General features: G+C 37.6%; 1 long non-coding RNA gene across 1 annotated transcript; it reads left to right on the forward strand.

Moving 5' to 3' along the window:
* The first annotated feature begins 2,305 nt into the window (after positions 1–2,305).
* Positions 2,306–13,639, forward strand: LOC122800175. Its single transcript, XR_006364543.1, has 2 exons — positions 2,306–2,572; positions 12,525–13,639. It is a non-coding gene; the product is annotated as an uncharacterized LOC122800175 (long non-coding RNA).
* Positions 13,640–13,967: the final 328 nt, after the last annotated feature.

Raw genomic sequence — 13,967 nt, forward strand, 5'->3', positions numbered from 1 at the left:
GAACCGATTGGGAAATTTATAGACCACACTTTGAAGCAATTTGCTGCTTCTTTGAAGTACATCTGCAGGGATTCTTGGGTTTTTCTTAGGGGTCTGCAATCCCTAGCATACCATCCGGATCTATTGCTGGTAACTATAGACATTGTTCAACTGTTCCCCAGTATACCTCATTCTACAGGACTGAAATGGTTTAGTGATGTTTTAGTTAAAGAGGCGAAACTTACTTCCAACACCACAAACTTGTTGGTGGAGTTAATGGAACTAATCCTGGAAAATAATTTCATTTCTTTCAACAGTCATTTCTACAGGCAAAAATCAGGTGTTGCAATGGGGGTGGCCTGTGCCACAGTTTACGCAAACATAGTGTTGCATAAATGGGAAAACACATATATTTTTGGCACAAAGTGGGCACAGTACATCAAGCATTATGTCAGATTTCTTGACGACATTTGTTTTGTATGGAGTGGTACTAGGGCAAATATGGAGGAATTTTTTCATTACATTAACAGTACTACTTCTTTTCTAACCTTTACACACTCATTGAGTTTTGACAGCTTGAATTACTTGGATGTGCACTTGGTTAAAGATAAAGTTAACAATAGGTTCATATCAAGTGTGTTTAGGAAGCCCACCTATTCAAATGCTTTTTTGCATTTTAAAAGTAACCACCCTGAATATCAAAAAAGAGGCATAGTCAAGGGGCACTTTATCCGTGCCTTCAGAATGTGCAACACAAAGCAGGTGTTTATGGAGGAAATTAGGTTCCTAAAAGAAAGATTCTTTGAAAGAGGGTATCCAAGCCTTCTTCTTGAAGAGCTAGCGACAGAAATTATTAGGTGCAGGGAAACAAAATATCCACCTCTCCTAGACACTACGGGCACATCAATATGCTTAGTGGGCAGTAACCTGCAGAATAAGGAACAAAAAGGATACATCCATACTTTTAGTATTGATTATGAGGTTGTGGAAAACAGTGTAAAGAAATACTGGCCGATCCTAAGACTGGACGATAGGTTGGCTAATATGATTCCAGAATTTCCTAGATTCATTAGACGTAGGGGTACCAATTTAAAAGAAATGCTAGAGATGAATCAGAACAAACCAATGGCAAGTAGTGATAATAAAAAAGAAGGCACATACAAATGTGGAATGTGCAAGCAATGCCCGGCTATATTCAATGGACATAGGTTATATTTACCATCAAGAAAATTCCTATATCAACCAAAGGGCCATTATAACTGCAATGCCAAATTTATTGTTTATTTAGGTTTATGTACTAGATGTAAAAGTTTCTACATAGGAAAGACTGAAAGAACCCTCAGAAGACGTATTTATGAGCATCAGTATGATATAATTAAGAAAAAGGAAACTAATGCTTTTTATAGACATTCCCTTTTTTGTCCTAACATGGAAATTAAATTCATTATTTTAGAACAGCTAAGGTTGGATGAAAGGGGGGGACTGGGGGTCTCTTTTATTTATTTTATTTTTTTATTTTACATTTGTTAACCGGGGGTGTCTGACTGAGCCGAAAAGGCCCTTTTTCAGCAGAGGCCCGGGGAGAAAAGCTCCACAAAGAAAAATTACAGACACATTTAGTTATTTAGACATATTTTAGAATATAAAGAGTTGTTATGGCAGCTAAGATTAGATGCAGGAAGGCGACCAGGGCTCAATGACGCTTGCAGCATTAGCAGCGTTCTTAGGTTAAGGAAGGCTAAATTATGAACTTTCGGTTTTCCAGTGTTTTCAGGGTTTACATATAGAAATAAAATTTTGCTGATTAAACAGCACATTTAAACATTTTTAACATACTAGCATGTGTAAAGTATTGGCTTTTGAATATTGTTTTAACATTGCATAGTTTTAATATTGCATATTTTTAACACTGTACATTTTTATGGCAATCTGTGTGTACACCAACAATTGATTATTAAGTTTATGCATATACTTTGTTGGACATTGCAGTGAGTTGTGCTTGGTAATGGTTTGCCTGCAAGCAGGTTTTGTACCAGCAAATAACTTGAAGGGTTAATTAGACCTTCTCTTTTACTAATTGAATTATTGGTCAAGTTTTGACTATGTATATAAAGAACAACCAGCTTGATTTTATTGTATCTTGAAAAAGCTCAGCACCAGGCTGAGCGAAAGCGCTTGATGAGAGATTTTTGTTTGTTATTAAAGCAAGAAAGTTTTTAGTTGCAGCCTTTCATTTTCTGCCTTGTGGAAGAAGGAATATCAGCATTTCATCAACTTTTTATTCTGGGCTTCCAGAGCCAGCTTCCAGGTTGTGGATCTGCTTTGCTTTATTGGTGCTTTTCACTTGTTCTTGGTTTTCCATTCATAAGTACTGCTTTCATTGGATAACTGAAAACCTCGTTTTGGTTGGAAACATAATCATGCCAAACCCCACATAAATGGATGTAAAGAATTTGGAAATAACTACTGATGAGATCCAATGTTTATGAATGCAGGGATCCAAGGCCTGGCTCTGAAGCACAAAGGGATGGAGCACTGACTGAGACTCGGGCAACTGCGGTTCAGTTAGCTGCACTGGTACTTATGAAGCCAGGTAGGTTGGGAGGGGAATGAAAGGGCATGGTCCATTTGCCTCCTGTGTGTGTGTGGGGGGGGGGGGGCAGAGAGGGATGCATGCCCTTATGAGCACAGTTGGTTGTGCAACTTCTATGGTGGAGACTGGCAAAACCTTCACTCTTGCTTCAGACAGAAGTGCAGGGCTGCCTCAGAGAATTGCTTCTTAGGGAAGTGAGGGGATGCTATATGTAGATTCCCTTTGTTTTTAAGGAATTAGGAGAGGTTTGTAGCATTTCATAAATTAATAACAAAAACTGTAAAATCTCAGTTTTAAAAATGAGAATTAAAACTGGAAGGCACAGATGCTTAGAGTTTCATGGTTTATCTTTTCATACTGGAGACTATTTGCCTGGAAAGTACAGTGCTAGTTTTTGTTGATGTCAGGTGGGCTTTTCAAGGTGTAGATGTCAATGCTGATTATCAAAGGAAGGCACATGAAGCATTTCCTAGATGGGATACCCACTACCTATGTTTGGAACAGTTTCAGATTTTGTTAAAAGTCATATAGTCTGTCTGATAATCATTATAAAATCACTTGTGTTATTTAACTCCTTAGTTTGATATATTAATCAGTTCCATTGTCCACTACAGAGGATTAATACTCACTTTGCCGCCCCTCCCCCAGAAAAAGGCATAATGAGACACTAGAAAGATTGTTACATTTAGCAGGTCAGAAAACTTACTTTTTGCTGTACACTGTTTTCCATCTAGTATTTTTGTGTAGACCAATGTGTTGAAAAATGTAGGAACATAGATTTTGATTGAGTCCCATGATATTTGGACTCGGATAATCCTGCAATTTTAATTTATTCCATTATAGCTGCACATTGCAGCTCTCCTATCGAGGCAACAGACTTTGGGAGTTAAGATGTTTTCCCCCTTATCCTAAAGATGGTTGATCTGGAAGTAATGTTACACAGAGTAGAGGAGATGTGGATGATACAGTGTGCAAGATCACCATCAAAAATTACTTTTTGTTTATTTTATTTTTTAAGTTTAAATTTGAACTGATGAATTTAGAGTAGGCCAGATTCACTGCATTTCAGACTCAGAGGGACAGATTATAAAAATGTTGCTCTCAATGTAAGTGACTTGCTTTGGTGTAAGCCTGACCCAATTCCAAAATATTTTCTCTGGGTGTAGGTGACTCAGTTTGGTGTAAGACTTACACCACGGTGCATATTCCAAAAGACTTGCTCTTTTTTTTGAATTTCTCCAAATCTTTTGGGTTTCTATTACGATGATGGGAATGGACTCCATTCCTAAGTCAAAGTATGATTAAAGTTCATGAAATTAGTATTGTTTCAATCTTTTGTCAGCCAGAAGTGCTCTTCGCAGCACCCGCAATGTGCCCAGTAATGATTTCTTCTGCTCTCAGTGTCCGTGATTTACTTTGGTGTAAGACAGTAGTGTGCTACCATACTTTTTGTAAACTGGCATGAGATAATTAGCACTATGTCTGTGTTATGAGATTGCATCAGTGTTTGTATCAGCTGAGTGAGCACTGACAAAGATATTAAAGCAAAAATGACCACTAAAGCTTAACTGTGGGTACCATACCCAGTTGCTATAATATTGTCACTTTCTTGCAGAAATGTGGATGTTTACTTTGTCAGTGCCTTACTCAGAGAATCCCATTTTGTTAGATATGCATGATCATACAGATAGCCAATCAGTATAACTTACCCTGATATCAGATAACCTTGGGATTACCTATATTAGTTTGTGGGATGCAGGGTATAGCCTCACGGTATGTGGGTAAAACAATGAATGGTGGGTTACCCATTCAGTTTTCTGAGCACATCTGAATGGATTTGACTAGTTAAGCACTGACAGAGTAAATTCAATAAAGAAACCTGCTGTAGGTATCTGTTGATGTTTGCCCCACAGAATATTGCTATCAATTTTGGTTCATAAAGAGCCTTTTGTTTAGTGCTATCAGGAGCTGAAATAACCATTTGATTTTCTTGCAAAGTGAGCAACTTTGGAAATGAACAGCATGCTCTAAGCTTAGGCATTTATTGTAAGGTTTATTTTTCTTTTTGTTTTAGTGTTATAAGTAGAGTTCAGTTTGCTATAATAACCTACTGTAACGAAACAGTCTATATGGCTCTGCTGATCAGATGTTGCAGTATAGTTAATGATAGTCATAATCACAACAATGAAAAATTCTGCTTGTAGTAAAGCATTTACTTTGAACGCAAGTAATTAATGACATGACAACAGACTCTATGTAAGCAATCTTACTAAATGAAATATTCATTGAAGACTTACTATCTGTAAAGATGTAACTGCTCATCCTTGGTTCATATTCATGTGACCTATACATGGACAGACAAAGCAAAAGCTGAATCTATGTAATACAAAGTGCTTAAAGTTATATTTTTCTCCTTTTGTAAATCAAAATATTTTATTGGTGAAAGAATTAATACATTGAAGGAGTTAATTTACAGGTATGCCATTTATAGAAGGTAAATGAGCAGGGTACATCAATTAATTCATTCATTAACATGTTTCACAGACCAGTTTCCAATGAGCAGCACTCATTTTTTTCTGCAGACACCTAAGGAAAAAAGTTCCATGCAAATAAGTGAATATAGGACAGTATAGAAAAAAACAATGTTAATTCTGTGAGGTATTGGTAGAGGTATACATCCATACTAAATTATTAATTTCTATCTCACACTATTTACAATTCAAATGACATGATAAAGTAAAACACATGTTTCAGTGAGCTACTACAGAGTGAAATGGCACCACACCTGTGTGACGAGAAACACTTAAAACGCCAAAAAATTAATGTAAAGCTTTTGGGTTAACCACCATTCATCAGTACATAAAAATAGTAAATCTCATCACCATTTAAATAGGGAGCTAATAATATCACATGATTCAGCCAGCCTAACATCACTAATTAACAAGTAAATATTTAAATTACTACATTCACAGTGACTTTCATAACTACGTTCAAAATCACATTTAAAACATTTATTTTAAAAATGTGTCTTTTTATATATAAAAAACTTATAATAATAAACTATGTTTATTTCCCTAAAACATAAAACTAAAAATAAATAACATTTCTTAAACCTTCTCTCTGCCTTTTAATCAATATAGGTTTTATACTGACAGTATTATTCAGACCTGGTAACACATCTGCTTGTTGTCTGATAATCCATTCATATTCTTTCAGCTCTAAGATGTTATTCATATCTCCACCTCTATTACCCATACTTACTAGACCTATACCTCTAAATTTAAAAATGTGTACTGTTTTCTATAATATGTTTACATAATGCCTGTGTGCCCTGTTTAGTCACAGCCTCACCTCAGGCTTTGTCCCTACCAAATGGCGCACTGCTACGGTCAGCCCTCTCCACAAAGGAGGAGCGACTACAGACCCTGGGAACTATCGCCCCATTAGCCTGATGAGTCTGATATGCAAAGATATGAACTGCATCATCACAGACCTAATAAACAAGGATATAGGGAATCTTCAAACTCTGGATCCCACACAGTCTGTTGTGAAGGATAGATCATGCCTGCTCAAACTGGTCGACATCTTTGAGTCTGTCACCAGAGCTGTGAATGAAGGCAAGGTGGTTCATACAGCCTACCTTGATCCGGCCAAGGTCTTTGATACCATTCCCCACTCAGGAATCATAGAAAAACTTACTAAGCTAGGCATCAACCCCTATATCACTAGGTGGATTGCAAACTGGCAACAGACAGAACTCAGTGTGAGAGTAGCTGACTCCAAGTCAGATTGCTGACCAGTCACAAGTGGAGTCCCACAGGGTTCGGTCCTGGGTCCCCTCCTGTTTGGTATCTACTTCTCTGAAGTCCAGGCCAATACAAAGGGACTCTGGCTGACAAAAGTTTGCAGACAATTGCAAGTTGGGAGCTACTATTAACTCCCCAAGTGATGTTGAAATCCTGCAGAAAGGCCTCACTGAGACCAACAACCATGGCCTTAAGCTCAATGCCAAAAAATATGTCATCATCTCCTTTGGGAAAAACTCAGTTCCCATGAATTACCACATCGATGGTAGACCATTGAACACAGAAGGTATTATAAGAGATCTGGGAACACAGGTTGACAGCAACCTCTCTTTTGACCACCACATTGCCACTGTGGTTAGAAAATCCTATGTGGCACATCTCATTACTAAGGGTTTTGCATCCAGGAAGAAAGAGGTCATTGTCTCCCTCTACTCGTCATTAGGCCAATCGAGTACAATGCCCCATTTGGCATGTACCTCACTAGACATCTGCAACAACTGGAGAGGCCACAAAATTACCTCACAAAGATGATCCTAGGCCTTAAACATTTATCCTATTTTGACAGACTCAAAAAAATACCACCTATTCTCTGTCTCATATTGCCTACTTAGATGCAATCTCTGCTTGACTTACAAAGTCATGTCTGACCCAGCTCTGTTAGAAATGTTACATCTAAATAAATCCCAATCCCTCAGCACCACACGCTCCTGAGACCTCAACCTCATTACCACAATCAACAGAACATGCTGGAGGGACAGGTTCATAACCCAGACTGCCCATGCTATGGAATAAACTTCCCATCCATGTCAAACAGAACACCTCACTGGCCCTCTTCAAGAGAAATCTTGATGAGTGGATGGAAAATAGAAAATTCACCCCGGGATCACACCAGTGGCCCTACTCAACAGAGGCACTGGGAGCTAATGTCAGGTGGCACGATGCCAGTGTAATCCTATGGGCTAGGCTTATAAAGGCTCCAGGGCCATTAGCCTAGTACACACCTATGAACCTATGAATACTAACAAAGATGCAGAGGTAGTCATGCTTTACTGTAGAACTTTTCAAAATCACATACTGCATGCAGTTTTAGTGATCTGAGAAGGGTGAACCAAGTGCTTACAGAATCAAACTAAAATACAAAACTACTCTATAGATATGAAATAGGAATTGTGCTAAGGAAAGACTTGCGGAGTATACAGCAAAAAAGGGGAGATCATGGAGCATACCTCTCAACTGTTCAGATTTTCACAGAATGCTCAGCTTTTTGCCTCATTTTTTTTCTGGCAAAATAATGAGAATTTAAGTTATTAAATAATGACAGACATTTGAGTTTCACACTTTGTATCCTTCAGAAGATGCATGCTAACAAATATATTATTCTAGTAATTTTCTATGTTTATAAGAGCAATATTTAAAATCCATCCTTATTTTTGAGCCTTTGTCTCCCCATTATTTTTGGCTTTGTCCAGATGTCCTACACTAAGAGGTTGAGAGGTATGACATGGAGTGAGCTATGAGCCCCCAATAAAGAATTGATGTTATCCCTTCAAAACAACAGTTCCTGTACCCAATGAAATGCAATGCACTGTTACTAAGCTATACAGGCAGATCGCAAAAGGTTTAACTATGGGTCTATATTAAAAGCCCGAACAACAAATGCTTGAGTCTATGTATCTCAACACATAAAGGTCGATGTACATAAACAGCGAAACACGAAAACAGTGAAATTTGAAATGCTGAACGAGTTCCGTCATCAGAATGCGCCACACATGTAAGTAAAAAATTACACTAAATAATTTATTTTAACACGTTTTTGCAGGCACCCCCACACATCCCTACCTTACTATATCAACTCCGAGACCGCACTACAGTGGGGAAAAGGATATATTTCCTTGTCCTCACCATCACGCTGCTGACCAGGAAACACGTTCGGCATTTCAAATTTCGTGGTTTTTGTGTTTTGCTGTTTGTGTCAATGTACATAGACTCTAGCATTTGTCGTTTCGGGCTTTTAATATAGGCCCTTTAACTACACATACTAAGAGTAACACACTGTAATAGTCCCAAAGCAGTACAAGTACTATCTGACAAAAAATTGAATATGAGAGCAGCATTATTGCAGACTGTTATAAAATGTATGAAGTGTTAACTTGCAGGAAAGGTATGACCAAAAATTTCAGATTTATATATGAAGTTTGCACACTTTGGAACCCTCCTCAGCTCTGGTATAAATGTTATTTGTTCAATAAGATATATTCTAAACATGAAATATAAATATGCATTAATGATACATTCTCATAAGTGTGCAAGCTGGAACTAATTGCAGAGAAGAATACACTACAATGGACAGTTATACTTTTTCCCATGATTTGATTCACTTTTACTAAATCTGCATATCCTGTTCTCAGATGTAAGATGTACTTTCAAAGCACACACTACACTGCCATCTGCAACACTATAGGTAACCAATTTCCAAGAGAATGCATCTATGCATTAAATGCATAGACAGCCAACTGTCATAGGGAAACATTCAAAGATAGAAGTTACATTGCCTTTCAGTTGGTTAAAAATAAATGAATAGCTTTGATTATAAAGGTTAATACCTACCTACCTTCAAGAAGCTTTGCGCTATACACTGATCTTGGTAGTTTATATTCCCCATATAGCTATCAGAATTATTTTTGAAATAAGTTAAATGACTTGTTCTTACTGTAAGCAGAAGTTTATTCCATTATGTTGGAGAATTTACATAAATGTATTTGTCACATTTTTTCATATATTTTTGATATATACCATGGGATTTAGAAACACTTTTGCAGTTGGCAATTTTTCATAACAAACTTAAGTGTGTGTGTGTGTGTGGGGGGGGGGGGGATTCATAGATGCACTGAGTGCGAGTGGTGCAGGCCAAGCAAAATAAATGACCACATTGTACACTAATGGCAGTATAATGACTTTGTAAAGATCAACATTATTAAAATGAGAGACTCAGCTGAAACATAAGGGTAAACAAGATGGCACAGTAATTCAGAAACCTATAAAATCCATGACTGGAGGCACTACCTCCAGTGAATTTTATCATCCTCAACCCCCTTTTTCCCATATTTTTTTTTACATGAGGTTGGGGAATCATGTTAACTGTCTCCATCTCCATCGACACTCATGCCTGACTGTCACAGATCTTCTCTCACACAATCCATCCACCTCTTTGCCAGATGCCCTTGTGTCCTCTTACCTTCTTCCTGCCTGTCCCAAATCTTCTTCACCAGATTGTCCTCTGCTTTTCTGCATATCTGCCTGAACCATTGTAATCTGTTCTCTTTCATTTTTTCTGTAATTGGACCTACATTGGCTCTGCTCTTTTGTTATCATTTCTTCTTCTGCTCCACAGTGTGCATCCTACCACCTGTGTCAAGCACTTCATTTCCATCACCTCTAGCTTCCGCATCTGTTCTGCCTTTACTGCCCGGGTTTCTGTACCAGACAGTAGTATTGGTCCCACCACTGTTTTGTATACCTTACTTTTCAGCTTCTAAGGCATTCTCATGTCATATACTACACCAGACACTCTATACCAGTTGGTTGCAGCCCCTCTGATTCTATCTTTGACCTCTTCATTCAGACTTCCCTTCTCCTCAATCACTCCTCCCAGATACTTGAAGCTGTTTACCTGTGCCACTATCTTCCCTTCTATCTAAATTCTCAGCTTCTTCTGAGTTCCCCAATTTACTGCCATTACCACTGGTTTATCTGTACTTAGTTTCATCCCATGTACCTTCAGGTTTGCATTCCATTCCCCTATCCTTTGCTGAAGCTCTTGCTCAGTGTATGTAATGCCACATCATCTGCATACAGCAACTCTGTTGATCTGTCTCATCCGACCTGTTTGCTAATGTAGTCCATCATCAGTATGAACAGCAGTGGGCTCAGACCTGAACCCTGGTGCACACCCACTCCCACTGGGAACCCCTCTGTGAGAACAAACACTGTCTGAACTTGAGTCATTGGGCCCTTGTACATAGCCTACACTAATTCTACCAATGTTTCTGGGACCATGAACCACCGCACTACTGCCCAAATCAGCTTTCTTGGAAAGTTGTTATATGCTTTCTCCAAGTCAATGAATGTCCAGTTGGACTCTTTCCTCATCTCTATCTTCTTCTCAAATATCTGTCTCACTGCAAACATTTAGTCTTTTGTGCTGCATCGTGATCTGAATCCAAGCTTCTCATCTTACATCTTACTTTCTACTAATCTGTATATCCATTTATCAGTCACCTTCTCCAGAACTTCCATGCAATGTGATAGGAGTTTGATACTTCTGTACCGACAACAGTTGTAGATGTCCCCTTTTTCTTGTACACTGGCATGAGTATGCTTATTATCCTGTCATCTGGTATACACTTATTTTCCATACTGTTATGAATGCCCTCGGAAGCCATTTCTCCCCTATCTCACCCAGCTTCTTTATCATATCTGCTGTGACCTCATTTGAGTCTGCTGTTTTCACTGACTTCATTTTCCTTAGTGCTATTCTTACTTCTTCTAGGGTGGTCTCCTCTTCCTCTCTCATCCCAGGCTGTTTCTGGGCCAGTACAGCTTCTGTGGGGGGGTTTCTTCATTCAGAAGCTGTTGGAAATACTCCTTCCACCTTTCTTTGATGTCCTGTGGACTGGTGAGTAGGTTGTTGATGGCATTCCTTATGAAGGGTATCTGACTATTGTCTTTATCTTTCTGTCATTGCCTTACAACCTGAGTTCATTTTTGCTACCTTCTGAGTCACTTTCCAGGAGCTGATAAAGTGCCTCTGATGCCCTGTTCTTTGCTATTGCAACTCCTTTCTTAGCTTTTTTGTTAGCCAACCAGTATTCCTTGCTAGCCTGGTCCATCTTTTCCATCTCCACTTTTTCCTGCACTCCTTCTTTCTTTTGATCACTTTCTGGACTTCTGCATTCCACCACCAGCTTTCCTTATGTACCTTATTTCCATACCTGGCTCAGCTGCATATATGTTCTGTAGTCCTCGCATATGCTGTTTTGAGGGGCGGCCATTCTTCTTCACCTCCAGCTATTTCCTCTTCTTCTTGAGGTGCTAGAACCCTGAGTAATTCAGTGAACTATTGTACTTTCTCTCCATCAACTTTCAGGCCTTCAGCCTGGTCTTAATTGACTTTAGAGCCTTCTCTGACCACTGGTTGGCACAATCAGCTGCAAGCAGTATCAGGGTATGGTTCTGTAATGTGCTTGAGTTCAAGTACATACAGCTAGTCTTTGTTAATATATATTGAAAAAAATGTACTACCTATTTTAGACATTGTATTTACAGTGCTTAAAGATACTAAACAATTTATTTCAGGCTCATATGAAGAGTATAGTAACTTGAAATTTATGGATTCATTTTTATTTATTATATTAGATGGCAATTCTTTATTTACATTTATTCTGGATGACATTGGCAACATCATTGTTAGGAAATATTTATCTCAATACACTGTTATAACTATTGCTAAGATAAATTTGATTTGTCTTTTACTTGACACATTCTTGAAAATATTTTTTTTTGTTTAATGAGAAGGTTTATTTGCAAAAAAGTTGGAGTAGCTATAGGAACTGTGTGTACAAAGTGTGCCAATATGGTTTTGGCATTATGGGAATCAGCTCATGTACTAACTGGGAATATTAAGTTTTTTTATATGCAGTATTATGTGCAATTTGTGGAAGATATCTGTCACTCATCCAGTCAGGATAAAATAGATGAGTCTTTGTGGATTCTGTTCAAGAAGTTTTATTATATACAAACATATCAGGATTGAGGCCTAATGACTTTAACTTAAATAAACTTATAAATAAACTAGCTATTTCACTCATATGCTCAATGTCTGGCTGCACTCTCAAAATGGTACCGAAGTTAACATGTGCTTACTATTTATATGCATGTGCCGACCATGAAATGCTTCTTAAAGGTACAACACACACACACACACACACACACACACACACACACACACACACACACACACACTATTCTACAATATATTTTTTGTATATATAGGTTCATTGAGCATGCTACAATATTTTCTTGAATTTTTACATGCAATTACTACTTTTTAAGCTTTAATATTAATTATTTTTCCTCTGACTTTTTAGATGTGCTGATTTATAAAGATGGAAGAGGTTTAATCAATACTACTTTGTATAAGAAACAATGTAAAAAGAATGCAATACTCCAAAGATCGAGAATGAATCCACATTTTGTGCATAAGAATGTTTTAAAAAGTCAGTTTATAAGAGTTGCAAGACTTGTGAATTATGACTAACTTTTGTCAAATGGATTTATTGAATGTGCAATGATGTCCTAGGGCGAGGCTGTGCACCTACTGAAATTGTTAGTTATTTGTGATTTTATGTCGAATACACAAACTGCAGCAAAATCATATTTCGGTAAGGGTTCGGCTGAAGTGAGTAGTAGACAAGCAGTTGGACATCATTCTCCTAGGGCTTTACCTGCTTATTCAAGTGATATTAATGATGTATGTAATATTAGGAAAATCAGTGTATTCTAACTGTTAATGATGATTTTTAGGAAATTACTTGGTGATAGACCAGTGCTCTGTTTTAAAGTAAGAGAGCGCTTAAAGTTTTGCTGCAGACCTTTTGATCGGTGCACTACAATCTCACAATGTAAGAGGATGCTCCCATGTAATGATTGTAATGTACGCAGCTCTGTTTCTGGCACATCATGCTTTGTACATCCAGATACTGGCAAATATTATATTTTTGATTTGTTTGCAGATTATAAAAGTACTAATTATGTTTATTTAGTGGTATGTGTAGTCTGACAGTGTTTTTGGATTGGTAAAAATAACCATTCCTTCAAGGAATATGTGATAGAACACTTAAATAATATTAAGAAAGGTAGACCATGAAACACTTTTGCAAAACTAGTCTTTTGATGTTAGTCAAAGGTTTACATTTTCTGCTATGCAACTTGTGTAAATAGGTTTGAAATGTGGAGACCATGTTAACAGGACAGAATGTGCCAGGTTTAAATGGGATTTTAGAATTACGACCAGATTGTGGAGTGGGTTTGAATGATACTGCTCTTTTAAAACCCGTCCTTAGATTATGAGACTTATTTTGGTGATATAATGTTACTATTGGCTTATTTAAAATGTGTTCTTATTTGTTTTATGTTTTCTGAAAAAGTGTCTTGAATGGAGTGAAAATACTTACTTTTTTGAATAAAAGCCTTTTTAATTATATTTTTGGTCATATTGGATGGTCTTTCTTTTCTTTTTATTATATAATTAAGGACATCCACCAGTTCCTCAGTGCCATGCTATAACACATGAAGGAATACATGTGATTTTCTTATATTACAGTGGAGACAGCCAACACCCTGTGGAAATTTTATGATATAGCCCATTTCCTCTGAGGAACTGGAGGTGATAGTTTGTACATATGTTGAAATAAATGCCCCAGCTGCAGAGCTGGAGCCAAGGTATATTAACTGCAAATGTTACCATCCATGACCTGCCAGGTGGTTTGCACTACACAGGGTATAATCTACAATGTCTCTGCAGGCCACTC

Source organism: Protopterus annectens, chromosome 4.part0 (genome assembly GCF_019279795.1).
Source record: "Protopterus annectens isolate FY-2018-M chromosome 4.part0, PAN1.0, whole genome shotgun sequence".
Classification (NCBI taxonomy): Eukaryota; Metazoa; Chordata; order Ceratodontiformes; family Protopteridae; genus Protopterus; species Protopterus annectens.